This window comes from Vipera ursinii (genome assembly GCF_947247035.1).
Source record: "Vipera ursinii genome assembly, chromosome: 2".
In the NCBI taxonomy this organism is placed as follows: Eukaryota; Metazoa; Chordata; class Lepidosauria; order Squamata; family Viperidae; genus Vipera; species Vipera ursinii.
This window is the reverse complement of record NC_139513.1, coordinates 179,327,716-179,351,037: the sequence shown is the minus strand read 5'-3', so window position 1 is coordinate 179,351,037 and position 23,322 is coordinate 179,327,716.

The following is a 23,322-nucleotide window of genomic DNA, read 5'->3' as shown; positions in this document are numbered from 1 at the left end:
TCCTCCCGAGCCGCATAAACCAGCCAGGAGGGGCACGGGTCCAGTAAACAAGTGGTGGAGCTCAGTCTCCTCATAATCCTGTCCATGTCATCGGGAGAAACAGGGTCAAACTCAGTCCAGATAACATGCTCAAGACTGCTTGATTTCTCCATGCCAGCCTCTGCCCAGTCAGACTCCAAACCGGTCTGGATCTGAGCGATTTTGTCCACCAGATGATGACTAAACTCCTCAGCCCGACCCTGTAAGGGTTCCTCCTTCACCTCCTGATTAAGCAGAGAGCGAGTCACCCTAAACAGGGCGGCTGGGCAATTATCTGCGGACACGATGAGGGCAGCGAAGTAATTAGACTTCGCCGTCCTCATCGCAGCGAGGTAAGACCTTGTGAAGGCTCTTAGTCGCAATTGGTCAGATTCAGACCGGGTGGACCTCCAACCGCACTCTAGACCCCATCTCCGACGCTTCATCTCCCGGAGCTCCACAGTAAACCATGGAGCCCAACGGGATCTGTGCCGAGTCTGGGGTCGCAAGGGTACAACACGGTCGAGTGACTTGGCAGCCGCCCTTTCCCAGGCATCAACCAAGGCATCGACTGGGCTGTGAGTGAGGGAGATAGGTAAGGACCCAAGCGCCGTCTGGAACCGTTCTGGGTCAATTAGGCACCTGGGACGGAACCAACCACAGCCTGACAGCGGGGGGGGGGGTGGCACAATGGAAGACCAGCCGCAGTAGATAATGATCGGACCATGACAGGGGGACAACAGATGGCGAGCCCCCTCCCAAATCATCCAACCATTGTCCAGATAGAAAAATCAGGTCAAGGGTGTGACCTGCCCCATGAGTCGGGCCCTGAATTACTTGGGTCAGGTCCATGGCCGTCATGGAAGGCATGAACTCCCGAGCTAACTCTGACGACTCTCCCAGGGAAGGCAGGTTGAAGTCGCCCAGAACTATAAGTCTGGGAACCTCCACCGTCAACCCTGAGAGGGTTTCGAGCAGCTCAGGTAGGGCCCTTGCCACACAGCTGGGCACCAGGTATGTTAGCAACAGACCCAGCTGAGCCCGAGGGCCACATCTCATGAGAAAGGACTCACTCCCGCCTATCTGGACAACGGTGGTCTTCCACGGACATAAGGTCTCCTGTATAACCACCGCCACCCCACCAGGCAGTGGGGAACAACCCATTTGGCCACAAAATTTGAGTCCATAAAATTTGTGGTGGCCCCAGAGTCAATTAAGGCATGGACTGGAATCCCCTTTGGCTTGCCAGGAGGGATCAGACGTGCCTCCAATATCAGATGTCGTGGAGGTCCACAGGCAGCATCGGAAAGACGTCGCTCAGTGTTGTTGTGGGACGCCCGATCTATCACATCGTCTAGATCGGGCTCGGGGCATTTCCTGACAGAAAAGTAAGGGACTTTCTCGTGGTAGACTCGGTCACTGATGCCCGCTGTCGCTTCTTTGGGCAAAAAGCAGCCAAATGCCCAGGGTCCCCACAGTAAAAACACAACCCCCCCGATCGTCGTCTGTTCATTTCAGTCACCGATAGACGAGATCTGGCGGCACCCAGCTCCATTGGCTCCTCTTTTTGAACTGGGGTCTCATGCACAACAGGGGCTGCAGGGGTCTGTGGGGTGGCACGGCGACTCCTTCGCTGCTGCAACCGAGCATCAATCCGCAGGCAGAGATGGATCAGCCCATTGAGGTCTGAGGGAATATCCACACGGGTCAGCTCATCCAACATCTCCTCCGACAATCCATCCTGGAAGGCATCCACAAGCACAGCCTCATTCCAGGTGGAATCCTGGCTAAGCAGCCGAAAATCACTGATATAGCCCTCAAGGGGGGGTTGACCCTGCCTCAGAGCTTTCAAGCGTCGAGCAGCGGTCTGCGTCTTTATAGGGTCCTCATACATCAGACTCATATGATCACAAAACCCCACAAAGTTGTCCAACAATGGACTAGGTTGAGCCAGCAGAGGCATGCCCCAACGAGTTGCATCACCTGAAAGAAGGCTTAACACAAACCCCACCTTATCCTGGTCAGTGGGTAATCAGCTGCTCTCACGCTGATAAAGAGCTGGCATTGTCCCAGGAAATCAGGAAACAGTTCTGGATTGCCAGTAAATTTATCCGGCATCGCAACTGGGCATTTTCACCTGGGTGGGGGTGATGGTGGGGGTGCAGCATGGACCTGAGCTTGCAATTGAGCCATCTGAGCTGCCAACAAAGCGAGTTGCTGGGTGAGCTGGGCATTCTCAGCACGTAGCTGCTCCATAATAATAGTAAGGGGTGGGAGGCTGAAGGCAAACTGTTCTGTACCAGCCTACTACCGGCCCTGCAGAAAAGGCAGGGACAACCCCTTTACAAAAAGGCAAGAGGCTGGAACTGCCAAATTTATTGACATAAAACAGAGCAAAACCAAACACGAACCATGAAACAGGAGCTATTCAAACGGTTGCCTTCAGCAAACCAGCCCTCCCACACATCCCCCTTTTAAACAGTTCAAGGCGTGGCTTCTCACTGCCTCCTTCCAAGGTGCCCCATTGCCTTCCTCTGTTTACTCCTAATTGACTGCCTCCTGTGTCGGGCGTCCTTGAACAGGGCCAGCTGTGGGTCATCTTCATCCACGCTTTCAGGCTCACACAGTTGGGTTTGCGTCGTGACCAGATGGGAGAGGCCTGGCTGAGGGCTCTGCGAAGCATCAGGGCTATCGTCTGCAGGCTCTCCAACACCCCCTCCTCCTCCTCTGAATTGTCCGACCCAACTGCCGAACCCACAGGCTGACCCTGAATCACAACAACAGCCATGAAAGGCATGGAAGCCGTTGAGTTCTCCGCCTCAGTCCAGTGAGGAAAGGGAACTCTGGCCTACACAGCAGGAGCATCCAACTCATCCGATGACAACTCCAAGGATGAACCCCTGGTAAGTGGACCCATTGCACCCCTCACTAGGATTTTGCTAGCCCCAACCATGCCCAAAGCTGTAGATGTTAGAGCATTAATTGACTCCCGGTGTACCTGCTGCCTTATCAGCTCAACCCTAGTCAGGAATTGAGGAATACCAGTGAGGAGGCTGAAGAAACTGATTTCATTTGGTCAATTAGATGGGTCCATAGCATAAGGGATGCCCACCACCCTAGCAACACTACCGATTCAGCTGGCCCTGGGGGACCACATAGAGACTATAACATTCATGGTAACCCCTGGCATTGAATGTCCCATAATCCTAGGCATGGTGTGGCTAGCCAAATGGAACCCATGGCTGGATTGGATAATGGCAGAACTTCAGTTCCCAAAAGGGGAATCAACCAAGGCGACACCCCAACCCCAACCAGATGCCCCCCCCACCAAGTTAGCTGCAATAGAGGGTGAAAAGGCAATACCTGAAATACCAGAGGAATATAGAAACCTGGCTGAAGTATTCAGCAAAGAGAGGTCTGATGAATTACCACCGCATTGGCCCACAGAGTGTGCAATAGAAATCAGACCAGGGTCAAAGCTTCCAAAACCTAGACTATACTCTATGAGCCCACAGGAACTGGAAGAAATGCAGAAATTCATAGACAAAAACTTAGAAAGGGGCTTTATTCAACCAGCAAAACCAAAGACAGCTGCTCCTGTATTATTCTGAGAAAAGAAAGATGGAACTTTGCCTTTTTGTTGAGTATAGGGCTTTAAACACTATAAGTGAAAGCAATCTTTACCCTCTCCCCTTTATGAGGGACATGCTGTCTCACCTTTCAAAGGGGAAGATTTTCACCAAGCTAGACCTAAGGGAGCCATACCATCGAATTAGAATCAAGGAAGGAGATGAGTGGAAAACTGCTTTAATTGTCCCTTAGGGTGCCATCAATTCTGAGTTCAGCTTTTTGGACTATAGGGAGCCCCCGCCGTATTCCTGCAGCAGATAAATGATGTACTAAGGGAGCACCTATACAAAAGCGTGCTCGTTTACCTGGATGACATCCTTATATTCACAGAAACTATGGATGAACATGTCAAACTGGTTACAGCAGTCCTAAACAAACTACAGGCAGCCGACCTCTATACCAAATTTTCTAAGTGTGAATTTCCTAAGGACAAAATAGACTACCTGGAATACCGCATATCCAGAGAGGGCATAGAAATGGACCCTGAGAAGGTCCAGGCAGTGCTAGAATGGGAACTACCCCGCACAAGAAAGCAATTGCAGAGCTTCCTGGGATTCGCTAACTTCTATCAGCAATTTATCCCCTCTTTTGCCCAAATAGCCTTACCAATCACGAACTTACTAAAAACCAGAGGGGAAGGAAAAGCCAAGCCAAGCCAAACCAACTGCTAAAATGGACAGTAGAATGCCAAGCTGCATTTGAGAGACTAAAAAATTTGTTTTTCATAGAACCCATACTAAGGCACCCTGACACCAACAAGCCTTTTGTAATTCAGGCAGATGCCAGTGACATAGCAGTGAGGGCTGTATTGTTACAAGAAAATGACGGGGTATTACAGCCCTGTGCATATACATCGAGAAAACTCACTGTAACTTAGCAGACATGGGTGAGTAAGATGTAGAGTTTTTATATATCCAAAATGTCCAGCCTGTTTCACATCATGGCTGTGTTTGAGGGCATTAAGATGAAGAACTTCAGGCAAGTACAATTTTCCCCCCTTGTAAGCCAGACCATCCCTGCATGTTAGGGATGTCTGATTGTCAGTGAGCAGTTCTCGCTTTATTTTCTTTACCCCAGGGTCATCAGGATTAGGGGTCCTGCGAGGTGTGAGTTGGGCCACAATTGGTGGACCGGGGATAATTGCCTCATGAACCTCTTCGTGTTCACTTTCGTATTGTGGCAATTGGGAGAGCGCATCAGCTAAGAGGTTTTTTCTTCCTGGTATGTACTTTAGAGTAAAGTTGAAACGGTTGAAGTACTGTGCCAATCATACTTGTTTTGGGGACAATTTTGGGGGAGTTTCTAGTGCCTCTAAATTTTTGTGATCTGTCCATACTTCAAAAGGCACCTTGCTCCCTTCTAAGTAGTGCTGCCAGTTTAATAGCCCCCAACTAATTGCAAAGGCCTCCTTCTCCCAGACTGTCCATCTCTTCTCGCTTTCAGTAAATTTCTTAGAGGTGTAAGCACAAGGTTATAGGACCTCACTTTTATTCTTTTGCAATAACACCGCTCCGAATGCCATGTTGCTGGCATCTGCCTGAATTACGAAGGGCTCCCCTGGGCAAGGGTGCTTTAGGACTGGTTCAGCAGCAAATAGTCTTTTTAAATTCTCAAAAGCTTTCTGACAACTCATAGTCCATGCTAGCGGCTGTCCAGGTTGTGGTTTTCCCCCTCCCTTGCCCGTTCTGAGTAGTTCTGTAAGAGGTAGAGCAATCTCAGCAAAAGAGGGAATAAATTGACAATAGAAGTTGGCAAACCCTAGGAAGTTCTGAAGCTGTTTGCGGGTTTTGGGGGGCTGCCATTCAATTATAATTTTTACTTTGGCTGGGTCCATTTCGATACCCTCATTGGAGATTCTATAGCCAAGATAATCTAATCGGGTTTGGTGAAATTCACATTTCGCAAGTTTGACATAAAGTTTGGCATTCAATACTTTCTTTAACACTTCTCTGACCAGTTTTATGTGGTCAGTCATATTCGTGCTGTATATCAAGATGTCATCAAGGTATACTAGGAACCCTTTGTATAGGTCAGTGATGGTGAACCTTTTAGAGACCAAGTTCCCAAACTGCAACTCAAAACCCTCTTATGTATCATTGGGTGCCGGGTGGCTCTGGCCCATTGGGTGGGTGTTGCCAATTGGGTGGGCATGGCCCATTGGGTTGGCATGGTTGCGGTGGTAGCGGCAGACTGGGTGGGACTAAAAAGTTCAATCAGTCAATACCAACTTTGCAAGATCTTTTTTTTTCCACGAGAAGTTGAAATTGATTCATTGATTGATTTAACCTTTTTTTAAAGCAAAAAAGTTTTATAAAACCCAGCAGAAGGCCTAGGACTGCGGCGACAGTGCGCATACCCACAGAGAGGGCTCTGCATGCCAACTGTGGCACACATGCCATAGGTTCGCCACCACGGGTATAGGTGATCATGTAGGACTTCATTGATCAACTGCATAACTAAAGCTGCGGCCTCCTGCAGTCCAAATGGAATGACTTTGAACTGGTAGCTTCCCAAGGGGCAGTTGAAGGCTGTCTTCCACTCATCCCCCTTCTTTATTCTCACCTGGTAATAAGCTTCTCTCAGGTCTAACTTAGTGAAGACACTTCCCTTTGCCAGGTGGGTTAGTAAGTCTTTCAGGAGGGGGAAGAGGGTATCTGTTTTCCATAGTCACAGCATTCAGACCTTTATAGTCCATGCAGATATGAAGAGACCCATCCTTTTTCTCTTTGAACAACACAGGGGCACCCATGGTTGACTTGGCCCGCTCGATGAACCCCCTCACTAGGTTTGTATCTACATATCACTGCATCTCCTCCATTTCAAGGGGGAACATAGCGTACATTCTAGGTCAGGGAAGTTTGGCCTCTGGTAACAGTTCAATAGAACAATCATTGGGACGGTGAGGAGGCAAGATGTCACATTTTTTTCTCACTAAATGCCTCCGCTAGGTCCTGGTACTCGCTGGGGATAAGCGGCTTGCCAGGTAGCCGTAAGGCAGCCATGTGCACTTGCTCATTAGGTGGGCTAAATTTTCCTGTAACATCTGTTGAATCAATGGGGGGGGATCGGACCCTATCAGTAGTCCTACAGTTCTCATTCCCTTTTCCCACCAGGTCAATGGCTTCCATTTGTCTAGCCAGGCTAGTCCTAGGATCACAGTTTCAGACATCTTTGGAGCTACCAGGAAGCGAATAAACTCCCAGTGCTCGCCTATTTCTAGGCATAAGGGCTCTGTTAATTGCGTGACTAACGTCCCTCCCATTAGGGAGCCATAGCCTTGGTCAAACCTCACAGGTTTGGATAGCAGGTTAGCCCGTATGCCTGTTCTGTTCCAGCCTACTACCGGCCCTGCAGAAATGTCAGGGACAACCCCTTTTCAAAAGTCAATAGGCTGAAAGTAAGCCAGCCAAATTTATTTACACAAAACAGATCCAAAACAGAGCAAACAGAGCAAAACAAATACAAACCACTAAATCAGAAGCTGTTCAAATGGTTGCCTTCAGCAACCAGCACCTCCCACACATTCCCCTTTTAAACAGTTTCAAGGCGTGGCTTCTCTTTGCCTCCTCCCGAGGTGCCCCATTGCCTTCCTTTGTTTACTCCTGCTTGTCTGCCTCCTGCTTCGGGTGTCCTTGAACAAGGCCAGCTGTGGGTCATCTTCGTCCAAGCTGTCAGGCTCACACAGCTGGGTCTGAGTAGTAACCAGATGGGAGGGGCCTGGCTGAGAGCTCTGCAATGCCTCAGAACTGTCCTCTGCAGGATCTCCAATCCCCTCCCCCTCCTCCTCCTCAGAATTGTCTGATTCAACTGCCGAACCCACAGGCTGACACTGAATCACAACAATGCCCAGTCTCAAGGCGCATGACATGCTAATGATGCATCGGGAGCAGCCCTTATTGACTAGCACTTTCAGGTCTACTTGTGCCTCTGTCATAGGGATTACGAGTTTAGCAGGCAATAAAAAAGGTAGGATGTGTCGACTCACCATCGGGTCATTCTCCCCTTCATTGTCGCTGTCAAAACCGAGTAAAGTGGGGGTGGGTCCGGTCTGTGGGCCAGCATCCTCCTGGGTGGGGCACATAACCTGGGTAATGGGCTCCTGGGTGGTCCAGTTGGACTTTTCTCTCAGTGGCTGCTGTGCGGGTTTCTTTCTAGTTGTTGGATCTGGTCTACTCTGCTGTTGCGGGTAAGGAACCAGGCAGTTCGCTGCTCGATGTCCCTGCTGTCCACATCGAAAGCACTTGATTGATGGACCTGTAGGTGGTCCAGGTCTTTTGGCAGTAGCAGTCATTGGGGATTTTGGGGGGGTGGTAGCCATCTGGATCCTGGTTTTGGTGCAGCTTCAGGTGGTTGATGCTTTTTATACTAGGCGAGCTGGACATCTAATTTCACTGCTGCCTGGTACCATTCATGCAGTTGGTCAGGCACAGCTTGGTAGATACATGCCTGAGAAAGGTGGTTGTCTAACCCTTCTCTAAAAAGATGAATTATTGATTGCTCAGGCCATCTCTCTATCCGACCTGCCATGTTTCAAAACTCCTGCACGTACTCTAGGGCAGGCCGGCCAGCTTGCTTTATCTTATGGATTTATTCTTCTACTTTGAGGGCAATGGATGGGTCCTCAAATCTTTCCCTCAGCCTCAGGAGGAAAAGGTGGGGGTCCTCCAATTCAGGGGCCTGCTCGTTTCATAAATTGTTCAACCATTCAGATGCTTCTTCCTCTAGATTAGATGCAATCACCATCATACCTGGGTTTGGGTAAATGTGATCCCAGCGATTCAAGTGAGAGTGTACTTGGTTGAGGAAATAATCAATTTCTCTGGGTCCCCATCGAAGGTTGCTCTAAAGGGTGGGCTCATCATTGCTTGCTTGCTGGGGCCCCAATTGCTGTTGTTGTGCTCCCAGTTGTTGCTGGCCCCCTCCTGGCTGTTGATTCACCAGCTGCCAGGGCCCCCATTGCTGCTGTTGGACTCCCAGATGCTGTCTACCCATTGGTGCTGTTGTAGGCCCCAGGGTTGTACGTTTGGGTCCTATTGCTGCTTCCCCTGCTGTGGTTATCTGCTGGTTGATGGGACATTGTGGCACCATCTGCTGTTATAGGCCCATCAATGGTTGTTGGACGGACGGGGGTTGCTGTTGTTGTCAAGGTAAAAATCACCTTTGTAGAGGGCGACGGACCGTGCTTCAGAGAATGCATGATGTGCATGCAGGAAGGCAAGAAAAACACGACGCATAATCTTACTAAATACCTTTTACTTACAAAAAATATAAAAACTAAATATATATTATACAGAGAGCTGGCTAGCTACATCCTAACGTAACAGACAGTAACAGCAAAGTGAAGAAAACAATACAGATAACTCAGAACTTTCTCTAGACATGCGTAATAAACAGACTGAAACCATAACATAGCTAGTCATATGGGATTCACTATGGTTACCAGATAAGTTATCACAACAGGTGCAGAAAGCAGGGGAAATGTACAGTTAGAAATGAACTTTTCTGACGAACAAAAAAAAACGTGCAGTGACATTCCCCTTCTTTCGTCAGCAAAGTGAAGACTCAAGTAAGGCACATCTTCTCACGCAGATACTCATGCTGGGCCTTAGGAAGTGGTTTGTTCAGCATGTCAGCAATTTGATCACGTGTAGGCACATACTGTAATGTCACAAAACCTTGTTTAACCAGTTGCCTTATGTTTTGATATCAGATGTCAATGTGTCTGGACCTTGAACCTGTAAAACGTGTTTCAGAAATATAAACCACAGATTCATTATCTTCCATCACTGTGATCAGTCGAATCGGATGTGTCCAGATATCTGTGATTAAAGCATCAAACCAGGTTAAAGAATTGCATGCATCAGACGCACAAGCATACTCAGCTTCTGTAGAGGAACAAGAAACAAAATTCTGTTTACGCACATGCCAGTAAACAGGACATCCATTTAAGAACATCATGTAACCTGATGTACTTTTCCGTGACTTCTTATCACTTGCCCAATCTGAATCTGCAAAACAACATAACTCTGCATAGTCAGTATGTGTTGGTTCCAACAACAACTTCATGTCTTTTGTGTGTTTTAGATACCTCAATAACTTTTTAACACATGTCCAATGAAACTGTTTTGCCTTGCCTACGTGTCGTGATAAAAGATTAACACTAAGTGCAATGTCGGGTCTAGTCCAACTACTAATATACAGCAGCGACCCAATGACTGAGCGATATAGTGTTTGATCTTCGAACTCAGGACTTGGTTCATGTGCCAAAATGTGAAAGTCAGTTTGCATGGGTATACTCACAGGCTTAGCGTCCTCCATGTTACAGTGATGTAACAGTTGTTCAATTTTCTCTTCTTGTGTGAGACTAAACCCCTTCTGAGTTTTGGCAATTTGAACACCTAAATAAGTGTTAATACATCCTAAACACTTCAACGTGAAAAACTTTTGTAAAGCTTTAGCAAAAACCTCACTCATCTGCTTATTTGGACCAATATAAACAATATCATCGACATAAACAAGAATTATCTCATACCTATTACCGGATCTTTTGGTAAACACACATTCATCTGTTTCGGACTTAATAAAGCCCATTGAATTTAGTTTGTCAGAAAGACACAAGTACCACATTAAACCAGACTGTTTCAGACCATAAAGACTTTTGTATAGAAACCAGGTATCCCCTTCTTGCTGTCGGAAACCTGGAGGACCCTTCACGTAGATGTCCTCGTCAAGATCAGCGTGTAGATAAGCCGTTTCAACGTCGAACTGGAAAACCTCTAGGCCAAGGATAGTTGCAGTGGCTAAAGCAATTTTCACACTTTCAGTCCGCACTGTGGGTGAGTATGTATTTGTATAGTCCTCAGGATAACGTTGAGCAAAACCCTGGGCTACGAGTCTGGCCTTGTACAAGGACTCACCATTCGGCTTCTTTTTGATCCTGTAGACCCATCGAGTACCAATAACTTTCTTGTTTGCTGGAGGGCTTGCAGGCGTAAACACTTGAAGTTTCTTTAGACTGTCCATTTCAGCCTGCATTGCCTCAAACCATTTATCTTGTTCTGATTCAGGAAGATGTTTGATCTGTGTGAACTTCTCAGGTGGAAGTGTAACATTACAAATCAAAGGTACAGGTGTTTTTGTTACTTGCCACGAATACCGTTTTGGAGGGATTCCCTTTGTGGACCTCTTGGAACGTCTCGGGCCAACCGTCCATTCTTCTTCCGTGTCGTCCTCGTCTTCATCATCATCGCCAGCAGCAACATCAGCGGCTTGCGAAGACGGAACAGTAGGTTGATAAGAACTCGTGGAAGGAACAATATCCTGTGAATCTTGATCATCAGGTTGTGTGGCAACAGCAGCATCATCTCTAGGAAAATAAACTCCAGGATCGTTAAAATGAATCCTGGACCAGTCAGCATCTTCCTCAAAAGTAGCAGATTGTGAAACCACAATAACATGATGAGAGTCAATGTATTTGCTCCATTTTGAATTATCATCAATGCCCATAAATCTCATCCTTTTTGCTGCAGGACCCCCTTTCTTTCTTTGGGCTAAAGGAATATTCACCATAGCATAGGAACCAAAAACATGGAGATGTGAGAGATCAGGCTTGTGTCCATACAACATGAAATAAGGGGTCTGATTTATCACACTACTCCAAGTACGGTTGATGATATGGTTAGCATATTTGATAGCTTCACCCCAGTATGGAAGACTGAGGTTAGCATCTTCAAGGAGGCAACGCATCATGGTTTGCAAAACCCCATTTCTGCGTTCTGCCACCCCATTTTCAGCTGGAGTATAAGGAGCAGATGTCTGATGTACTATCCCATTCTCACGCATCCAGTCCTGGAAACACTGAGACATGAATTCAGCACCGCGATCACTCTGGATTCTGGCAATGTTGACCTCGAATTGGGTATAGACAAGACTAGCAAAGTCTTTAAAGATCTGAAAGGTCTCAGATTTTTCTTTCATAGGATATACATATCCATATCTAGAATAATTATCAACGATTGTCAAGAAATATCTTTTACCACCAAGTGTTGGTGCAAAAGGACCAACTATGTCAGTGTGTACCAAATCAAAAATGCGTGTTGACAGGCGTGTAGCGCGTTTTGGAATTGCTGCTGCTTTGGATTTGGCTTTCTTGCAGACAGCACAGTCCAAGAACACCTTACACCCTTTTAGATCCAAACCTCTTGCGAACTCTGGCATCTTCTTCAGAACACGGAAACTGGCATGACCCAATCTTCTGTGCCACTTATGGATACACCTGGAATGCAAAGGTTTACCTGTTAGTGCATTCTCAACTTTAGCATTTTTATTAGGAACCCCAGGCTTGCTGTGAGCAACCTGTGTCATTTTTGTATTTTTATCATTATTAGGAACCTTTGGAGTAGCAACAGGATCTCTCTCTGGGCCTGTGCTTTTTGGAACGTGTATACTTGCCTGCTCTTGCTGCTTAGGCTTTGGTTTTAAGTAATAAACACCACCAATCAACATGGTTTCAGCAACAATATCTCCGTCTTTGACTATATAACTTGCTTTATCAAGATGGTGGACCTGAAAATGAGAAAACCTAGACAAATGACTCTGACTAAGCAAATTACTACTGGCAGACGGAACGTAGTAAACATTTGGAATGAGAGCACCAAGCTCTTCAATGTAGACAGTTCCTTTTCCCATGACCTGAACAGGATGATTGGAAAAAGAGTAAAGTTCACGAAGTTCAGGTTCAGGCTCGTGCATCTCAGTGTAAAGCTCTTTTCTGTAGGTAACATGTAATGCTGCTCCACTGTCCAAAGTCCAAAGAAGTCGTCTGTCGTACTCTGGTTGAGGCTGTGGATCGTTGGTCACAACCAATGTGGCAAGTGGAGCTTGTGGATCACGCCTGGAACCACGACCACGACCTTGTCGTCCGCCTCTACCTCTGCCTCCTCTGGAATCTGTTCCTCTGGGCTGGTATGTGACGGGCGCTGGAACTCGTTGGGGACAATCCCGGGTGGCATGTCCCACACGATTGCAGATGTAGCATCTTGGCATTCTTGGAACGTAGGTCCTTCCATGGAAGGCACGCCTCGCTGAAGCTCTTGATGCAGGTGGTTCCCTTAAATGTGGCGCAGCTTGCATAAGTGCCTCTTCTTCGGCTAAAATTCTGCATACATGATCCACTGTGCGTTGAGCAATAGGCACTTGATTAATCTTGGAAATAGCATCTTTCCACTCATGATTCAAAGAATTGATGATAATGCTGATCATTTGAAAATCATCAATAGGATAGCCTTTTTCACCCAGTTCTTTTCTAATACCTTTCATTTTAGTCAAATGTGCTCCAGGTTTTAATCTGGAACCAGATTAAACCAGGTTTTAATCTGGAACCATGGAACTCAGACAAAAGCAAACATGTAGACTCAATTGATGTAGGCCGATAACATGTTTCTAACTGAGTCCAAATTTGTTGGGCAGTTGCATCTTGTGAAAACGTGAGCTGCAATTCAGTGTCCATTGATATCAATAATGTTGTGCATGTTCTATTATCCAAATCCCATATGTCAGGAGTCCATGGCTGGGCAGGAGGATTAAACACCATCATGTGAGTACCTTCTCTGCGTAGCAAAAGTCCAACCTCACTGACCCATGCTCTGTAATTCTGTCCTGACTTCTTTAATTTTGAATCACCAGCCAGTGGTACAATGGAAGATGTTTGATGAGGAATATACAATTGAGGTACTGGCTGTGCAGGTTGTGCAATCCGACCATAACCTGCAGGGGGCACCAGTGGCGTCTGTGCCTGGACATGCGGCAGTTGCATTGAAGCTGCCGGTAGTCTTGGTGCTGGCTGTGACTGTCTTTGAGCTGCTATTCCACCCTGGCCAGCAGGAGGCGCTGGCGCTGGGGCTGGTGCATTAGCATTACCTGCAGATGACACTGGCCTTCGCATATAAGAACCCGGTGGCAATTGCATGTGGGTTAAATATGGCTGTGTTCTGCCAGGTAGAGGGGCTTGCATAGAAGCAATATTAACAGGAGAAGCAATAGTAACAGGAATCCTAGCACCATCAGGGACTGGAGCCTCAGATAATGGCAGAAATCTTGTATCTCTGAGCAAAGACTCCTCCATAGACAATTGCGAGAGTGAGAGCTCCAATTCATGTCTTAATGCAGCTTCACCAGTAGATGGTGCTATAACATTTGCTTCAGGCATCACTGTGGCTCTGTATGTCCTTTGGGACAGCCCATAATCATGTGACATAGGAGCCTCCGGTTCCCATTCGTCTTGCATGACACTCAATGATGGGCGTGACTTTGGCTTTGGGAAAGAAGGAGGCAATATGGCTTCTCCTTGTGGGTGTGGCAATATGGCCGGTTCATGCTCATAATTCCTCTCATATTGCTGAACCATTGACACATATTTCTTTGCCTGCTGCAAACGCCTTTCAAAAACCCCAATTTGTTCACAGTAGCCTTGCATAGCCCTATCTCGCATAGTTTGCTTGGGGCTTGAAGGAGCAGAAGGAATTTTCTTCGGCTGAACTTTAGGTTTCGCTCCAAGCCTTTGAAATTCATCTTGAGCCCCTGGAGTGTGAACATTTCCAAAAGCAGCTGCCAGGGAGCTTGGAAAAGTAGAAAAAGGAGTGACTGACCTTGCATCGTCGACAGGAGCAGGTGCGTCTTCTCCAAGGCGTGTGGCCGAAGCTATCGGAGTTCTTAAAGTAGAAGGGAGCTGCCCCACAGAAAGACTCCTTTTCAGCCGTGGCTTCCTTCCTGACATGTTTCAGCAGTTAATCACCACTGCCTCACTAGCACTAACTAACTGATAACAGCCGCAGAAACATGCATCTCCAAAAACATAAATCAAACCATCCTCTGCTACCAAAATGTCAAGGTAAAAATCACCTTTGTAGAGGGCGACGGACCGTGCTTCAGAGAATGCATGATGTGCATGCAGGAAGGCAAGAAAAACACGACGCATAATCTTACTAAATACCTTTTACTTACAAAAAATATAAAAACTAAATATATATTATACAGAGAGCTGGCTAGCTACATCCTAACGTAACAGACAGTAACAGCAAAGTGAAGAAAACAATACAGATAATAACTCAGAACTTTCTCTAGACATGCGCAATAAACAGACTGAAACCATAACATAGCTAGTCATATGGGATTCACTATGGTTACCAGATAAGTTATCACAACAGGTGCAGAAAGCAGGGGAAATGTACAGTTAGAAATGAACTTTTCTGACGAACAAAAAAAAACGTGCAGTGACAGTTGTCTTCTCTGAATTTTGGCTGCAGGGAATGGTGGCACCCTCTGCTGCTGATCTACTAATAGTTGTGTTAGTCTCAAAGGCTGTGGTGCCTCCCACACTTGCGGGCCCATCAGTGGTTGCTTGGCACTTGGGGGTGGTGACCAGTCTCCATGGGATCGTCATCCCCCAATTGGCTGCTGCTCTCCAGGCTTCTGCAACACACCAATCTGCTGCAAGGCCTCTATCAGCTGATTTAGGCTCACAGGTTGCTGCCCCTCCTTCTGTGGGGGCTGCCACACTGCCCACTGCTGAGTGGGCCCTACTTCCTCGTCTTCTGGGGGACTGGAGGCCCTAACAGGGAACTCCAGGAGTTGGAGGGCTGTTAGCTCTGCGACAAGGGGGCTGGGGGCCTCTTTTGGCAGGAGCTGTTCTGTGCTTCTCACTTCTAGTTCTTCAAACCTTTCTGCTAAATTGTCAACTGATTGGCTTTGGGCTGCAGATGGATATTTCCACTTACCCGAGCATTCAATCTCAGCTGGCCTGGCTGCTCTCCACTGGACTGGGGAATACGATGTGCAGGATTCTCTTTGTTGTCATCCCACCTCCTCTTCCTTTGAAGCCCTTGGGGATGACAAGGCTGCTCCAAGGCTCCTGGAGTCTCCGCTGGGCTTAATCCACTCTGATGACCAGACCATTTCTCCTGGTTGTTTGGGTCTAGCTCCCAGCTGGGAGGATTGCTGAAATTCTTTCCCTGCCAGCTCCTTCGCTGGCCCTTCCCCCCTGAGGTGGCTGCTGGTGCCAGGGAGCTGGCTTCAGGCATTTTTTTTCCTCCATTATGGGATCTTCCCCAACTCTTTGTCAGACTGCCTCCCAAACTTGGAGACAGCGACGGGAGGTGAGGACTCCCTAATTAGTTTAAAAAGTAGGGAGATTCCAGCTTGATGTCAAGTTTCCGACGTATGGGCTTTTTTATTTTTATTTTTATTGAAAAGTTTTACAAAATTTTAATAATAAACCTCCCCTCCCCATCAACCCTCCCCCCTTCCCTCCCCCCCCAGACTTCCCAAAGCAGAATACAGGGTATTACATATAGCAATCTTATGCAAACATATGCTAAATATCTATTACAACGTTAACAAATCTTCCACCCTTTAACTCCCTTATGACAAAACTAAAGTAATTATAATAACATATCTATAATTGTTAAGAATTATTCATATGCTATTTGAAACTTTTTAGTCCCATATTTGTTTTGAATATGATCAATCCACCTTTTCCATTCCAAAATATATTTTTCTTGTGACTGTTCTTTCAAATATGCTGAAACTTTTGCCATTTCAGCTACGTCCATTACTTTAAGTGTCCACTGTTCTATTGTGGGTAAATCTTCTTTCTTCCAATGTTGTGCCACCAAAAGTCTGGCTGCCATTATTAAGTGTAACATTAATTTAGTTTCTATAACAGTACAATCTGAATTAATCCCCAATAAGAATAGCTGCGGAGTAAATCTTATTTTTTTCCTTATAAACTTTCTGAAAAATCCACCATATTTTAATCCAAAAGGCTTTAGCATTTTTACATGTCCACCATATATGATAATAAGTTGCCTCTTCACTACCACATCTCCAACACTTGGGTGGTTGATTTGGATACATACATGCTAACTTTTTAGGATCTAAATGCCATCTATAAAACATCTTTAAAAAATTCTCTGTTAGGTTTTGTGCTTGTGTAAATTTTACATTTCTGACCCAGATTTTTCCCCCAAGTATCCATCATTATGGGTTCTTGAATAGTCTGAGCCCATTTTATCATACAATCTTTAACTAACTCCGATTCTGAATCAATCTCTATAAGAGCATTATATAACCTTTTTATATGCGATTGACTTTGATCTCTAATTTGCTTTATCAAATTTTCATCAACTTTTATTATACCAATTTTCTGATCTTCTTTCCATCTAGCTTGTAATTGTATAAACTGAAACCAAGTTTGTACTATCTTTTCTTCCTTTAAAACATTTAAAGGTTTCAGTTTCAAAATATTCCCTTCCATCTTTATAAGTAATCACATCTTGTTTCTGCTCCACATTTATATTTCCTATTGCATGTCTAGGTATTGCCATATAGGTTTTTTATTATTTAATATATATTGGTACTTTTTCCAAATTCGGAACAAAGCGTTCCTTAAAATATGAGTCTTAAAAATATTATCCACCTTTTTATCATAAAATAAATATGCATGCCATCCATACAATAAATCATACCCCTCAATATTCAATATTCTTTCATCCGTCAAATTAAACCAATCACTAATTGTTGATAACACAGCTGCATCATACTATAATCTCAAATTGGGCATCTTCAAACCCCCTCTCTCACGTGCATCTTGCATTATTTTAAGCTTTATTCTCGGTCTTTTTCCTGCCCAGACAAAGTTATTAATACCTTTTTGCCACTCATTTAAATTTGCATCTTTCTTAATTATTGGTATCATTTGAAACAAAAATAAAAATTTTGGTAAGACATTCATCTTCACGGCTGCTATTCTCCCCAACCAAGACAATTGTAATTTTTTCCAACTATCAATCTCCTTTTGTACTTTTTGCCACAACAATTCATAATTGTTTTTATATAATTTCACATTCGATGCTGTGATATATACCCCCAAGTATTTAATCTTTTTAACTATTTCAAATCCTGATAATTTTTCTAATGCTTCTCTTTGTTTTATGGGCATATTTTTTGTTAATATTTTAGTTTTTTGCTTATTAACTTTAAATCCAGAAACTTGTCCATATTGTATTATCACATCCAATAATTCTGAAACCGATTGAGTAGGTTGACTTAAAGTAACAACCAAGTCATCTGCAAATGCTCTCAATCTATAATCTTGATGCCTAATTTTAATTCCCTTTATCTTATTTGATTCACGTATTTTAATCAATAATATTTCCAGTGTTAGAACAAACAACAATGGTGATAAAGGGCATCCCTGCCTTGTTCCTTTTTCAATTTTTTAAATATTTATCTATATCTATACTTTGAATTGTATCACTTGCATGATGGATTTGGGTTTTAAAATTTTCTCACTTTATTGCTTTATTGTATTCTTACTTTATTGCTCTGTACACCGCCCTGAGTCCTCCGGGAGAAGGGCGGTATATAAAACAAACAAACAAACAAACAAATAAATAAATAAATAAATAAATAAGAAGCCTGCCTTGGACCCAGCTGTGTTAAATAACTTTTGTCCGGTCTCCAACCTTTGCTTTCTTGTGAAGGTTGTTGAGAGTGTGCTGGCGCATCAGCTCCCTCTGGTTCTGGATGAAGTGGATTATCTAGACCCGTACCAATTGGGCTTCAGGCCCGGGTACAGCACGGAGACGGTATTGGTCGCTCTGGTGAATGATCTCTGGAGAGCTCGGGACCGGGGATATTCCTCTGTCCTAGTCCTATTAGACCTCTCAGTGGCTTTCGATACCATTGACCATGGTATCTTGCTGCGGCGTCTCAGGGGATTGGGAGTGGGAGGCACGGTCCTTCAGTGGTTCTCCTCCTATCTCCTGAGATGCTCACAGTCGGTGTTGGCAGGGGGGCAGAGGTCGACCTCGAGGCCTCTCGCTTGTGGAGTCCCTCAGGGGCCGGTCCTCTCGCCTCTCCTGTTCAACATCTATATGAAACCGCTGGGTGAGATCATTTGTGGTTTTGGAGTTGGGTATCATCAGTATGCTGATGATACCTAGCTTTTCATTTCGACCCCAAACCACCCCAGTGATGCCCTCGACGTGATGTCCCGCTGCCTGGAGGCGGTTCGGGTCTGGATGGGGAGGAACAGGCTTCGACTGAACCCTGACAAGACCGAGTGGCTGTGCGTACCAGCATCTCGGGATATTCAGGATATCCCATCTCTCTCTATGGGGGGTGAGTTATTATCCCCGGTAGATAGGGCTCACAACTTGGGAGTCCTCCTAGATTCACAGCTTTCTCTAGAAGACCATATAGTAGCTGTGACTAGGGGGGCCTTCGCCCAGGTTTGCCTGGTGCGCCAGTTGCGGCCCTATCTAGACCGGGATGCCTTACGTACTGTCACTCATGCCCTCGTGACCTCTCGTCTGGACTACTGCAATGCTCTCTACATGGGGCTACCCTTGAAGACCACTCAGAGGCTCCAGCTGGTACAGAATGCAGCCGCGAGAGTTGTGTTGGGAGTTTCCCGACACTCCCATGTTACACCTCTGCTCCGCAAGCTGCATTGGCTTCCAGTTTATTTATTTATTTATTTATTTATTTATTTGTTTGCTTGTTTGCTTGTTTGTTTGTTTGTTTTTATATACCGCCCTTCTCCCGAAGGACTCGGGGCGGTGTACAGAGCAAGGTAAGTATACAGTATAAACAATAGTAAAATAAATGAAACCCCAAAATCTCTCAGGCCAGGCCGGCTTACTGGAATAGGTAGGTTTTTAAGTCACGTCGGAAGGTGCGAAGGTCGGGGGCCATTCGGATTTCGGCAGGCAAGCAATTCCAAAGGGTTGGCGCACCCACCGAGAATGCTCTCCCCCTGGGGGCCACCAGCCGGCATTCTCTGACCCGTGGCACCCTGAGGAGGCCCTCTCTGTGGGAGCGCACAGGACGGAGGGGTGTTGACGCTGGCAGTAGGTGCTCCCGTAGGTAATCCGGACCCATGCCATGTAGGGCTTTGTATGTCATCACTAGCACCTTGAATTTCACCCGGAAGGCAACTGGAAGCCAGTGCAGCTCATGGAGGAGAGGTGTAATATGGGAGTATCGGGAAGCCCCCAAAAGTGTCCGTGCAGCTGCACTCTGTACCAGCTGAAGCTTCCGAGTGACTTTCAAGGGTAGCCCCATGTAAAGAGCATTGCAGTAGTCAAGGCGAGAGGTCACAAGTGCATGGGTGACTGTACGCAAGGCATCCAGGTCCAGATAGGGTCGTAGTTGGCGCACCAGGCGAACCCGAGTGAAGACCCCCCTGGTCACAGCTCCTATGTGATCTTCTAAGGAGAGCTGTGAATCTAGGAGGACCCCCAGGCTGTGGGCCCTATCAACGGGGGGCAATAACTCGCCCCCAATATTAAGGGATGGGATACTCTGAGTATCCTGGCATGCCGGTATGTACAGCTATTCAGTCTTGTCCGGGTTGAGCTGAAGCCTGTTCCTCCCCATCCATTCCCGGACCGCTTCCAGGCAACGGGACATCACGTCGAGGGCATCAATGATGTGGTTTGGAGTCGAGATGAAAAGCTGGGTGTCATCAGCATACTGATGGTATCCTACTCCAAAACCACGAATGATCTCACCCAGCGGTTTCATGTAGATGTTGAACAGGAGAGGCGAGAGGACCGACCCCTGAGGAACTCCACAGACGAGAGGCCTCGGAGTCGACCTCTGCCCCCCTGCCAACACCGACTGTGAGCGTCCCAGGAGAAAGGAGGAGAACCATCGAAGAACTGTGCCTCCCACTCCCAATCCCCTGAGGCGCCACAGTAAGATACCATGGTTGATGGTATCGAAAGCCGCTGAGAGGTCTAATAAGACTAGGACAGCGGAATGTCCCCTGTCCCGGGCCCTCCAGAGATCATTCATCAGAGCGACCAATGCCGTCTCCGTGCTGTAGCCCGGCCTGAAACCCGATTGGCACGGGTCTAGATAATCCGCTTCATCCAGAACCAGAGGGAGCCTATGCGCCAGCACACTCTCGACAACTTTCGCAAGAAAGCGAAGGTTGGAGACCGGACGGAAGTTATTCAATGTAGCTGGGTCCAAGGTGGGCTTCTTGAGGAGAGGTCTCACCACCGCCTCATTCAAGGAGGCGGAGAAACGACCCTCACTCAGAGAAGCAGATATGACCGCCTGGAACCAGCCTCGTGTCCTCTCCCGAGCTGCATAAGCCAGCCAGGAAGTGCACAGGTCCAATAAGCATGTGGTGGAGCTCAACCTCCTCATAATCCTGTCTACTTCCTTTGGAGTCACAGGATCAAACTCCTCCCAGATGACGTCGACAAGACTGCTCGTGTCCTGCTCGTCAGACTCTGCCCAGTTGGAGTCCAGGTCGGTTCGAATCCGAGTGATTTTATCCAACAGATATTGACCAAATTCCTCGGCTCGACCCTGTAAGGGCTCCTCTCTCACCTCTTGATTCAGAAGGGAGCGGGTCACTCTAAACAGGGCAGCCGGGCGATTCTCTGCGGACGCGATGAGGGCGGAGAAGTGATTGGCTCTCGCCGCCCTTATCGCTGCGAGATAAGACCTAGTGTGGATTCTTAGTCACAACCGGTCAGATTCGGATCGACTGGACCTCCAACGGCTCTCTAGGCCCCGTCTCCGACGCTTCATCTGCCGGAGCTCTGCGGTGAACCATGGGGCTCGCTGGGATCTGCGCCGGGTCAAGGGCCGCAAGGGTACAACTCGGTCAAGTGCCTCCGTGGCTGCCCTTTCCTAGGCTTCCACTAAGGCATCCGCTGAGTTGTGAGCAGGGAGTGCAGGTGGGTTCCCAAGCGCTGCCTGGAACCTGTCAGGGTCCATTAGGCATCTGGGGCGGTACCATCTGGTTGGCTCCACATACCCATGGCGGGGGGTGGCAAAGTGGAAGTCCAGCTGCAGGAGGTGATGATCGGTCCATGACAGGGGCATAACGGTTGGAGAACCCCCACCAAGATCATCACGCCACCGTCCAGATAAGAAAACCAAGTCAGGGGTGTGGCCTCCCTCATGAGTCGGTTCTGAAATTACTTGCGTCAGGTCCATGGCCGTCATGGAAGCCATGAACTCCCGAGCTAGCTCAGACGATCCTCCTAGGGATGGTAGATTGAAGTCGCCCCAAACTATGAGTTTGGGGAATTCAATCACCAACCCTGAGAGGACATCGAGTAGCTTAGGCAGGGCTGCTGCTGCGCGATTTGGAGGAAGGTACGTCAGCAGCAGGCCCAACTGCGCCCCGGGACCATATCTCAAGAAGAGAGATTCACATCCGACTATCTGAGGAACGGTGGTCTCCCGCGGGCTTAGGGTCTCCCTGATAATTACTGCCACTCCTCCACCCCTACCATGAGGCCGGGGCTGGTGTAGCACCCGGAAACCAGGCGGACAAAGGTCAACCAGAGGAACACCGCCCTCTGGGCCTAGCCAGGTCTCCGTGATGCAAGCCAGGTCCGCGTGCTCACCCTCAACTAGATCTCGAACAAGGGGAGCTTTATTAGCCACGGACCTGGCATTCAGGTAGACCAGCCTGAGCTCAAGAGGCTGCACCTCTTCACTCCCGGGTCCCCGGGGAAGAGACAGAGGGTCGGAACATCTCACCCCTTGCAGAAAGTGGAGATGACCCTCCCGGTGTCGATACGGCCCTCTGCTTGCGCACCTTCTGCCGTTCCCCACCGTCCTGGGAATTGGTAGTCCGTCGGGTCGCCTCCGGGCTTCATCGGCGACCGAACCCCGCTCCTCCCTTTCGCGAACGAACGTAGGCCTGGCCTGTGCAATGGTTGTTGGACGGCCCCCCTTGGTCGAACAACCACAGCCCACTCCCACCCCCCTCCCTAACCCCACAAAAAACTTTACTAGGAAGTTAACCAGGGGCCTCTTGTTGGATTTATGCTGGAGGCCCCTGACCCTGCCCGGCCATCTCTCAGAGGCCCAATGGTTGGGCCCTTCCTCGAGATTGGAGGTGGTGGTGAAGGCGGGTCACACCCAGGAGAGGGGGGAACCCCTGAGGGCGTGCAGGTCCATGCTGGAATAGCAAAGATGCATTGAGTCAAGAAGGATTCTGGGAAGGCAGTCCCATAAATGGTGATTGGCAGGAGGGTTGAGTCAGGGTAGGTGGGTATCGGGACCGTCACCCAGCCACTGCCACTTAGCCGGGTGAACCCCAGAAACAGGCCACTCCCCATCCTCTCACGATGGGTTGTGACTCTGTTTCCGGGGATGGTCCAGAACGCACTCTGGGTGAAGCATACCCCATAGAGCTCCCACCTCTATGGGGCTGCAGGTGTAAGGACAAGCCACTCTGCCACCGTGGCTTGCACCCAGGCCCATCATGTCCTATGGGGAGAGGGTGGGCAAGGAAGGTTAAGAGCGGGCGGAAGGCAAGATGGTGAGATGGTGCGATTCTCATCTGGGGTCGGGTTCGGTGGATCAGTCGCCCCTACAGTTCCCTCGCCGTACTGATACTCTGGGTGTTGTTCCCGGCCGCAGCTCCATAGGCCCCTACTGGTCGGGGACCGTCCAGAGCGTGGCCTCCCAGAGGTACTGGAGTCCCAGATGCCATGCTGCCGCCGTCACCGCCTTCGTTGAAAGTGCCTCGAAAGAAACAGTCTGCGCCGTTGTCTTCCAGGTGAGATTCAAGGTGTTGTAATGACCTACAAAGCCCTACATGGCATGGGTCCGGAATACCTTCGGGAGCACCTG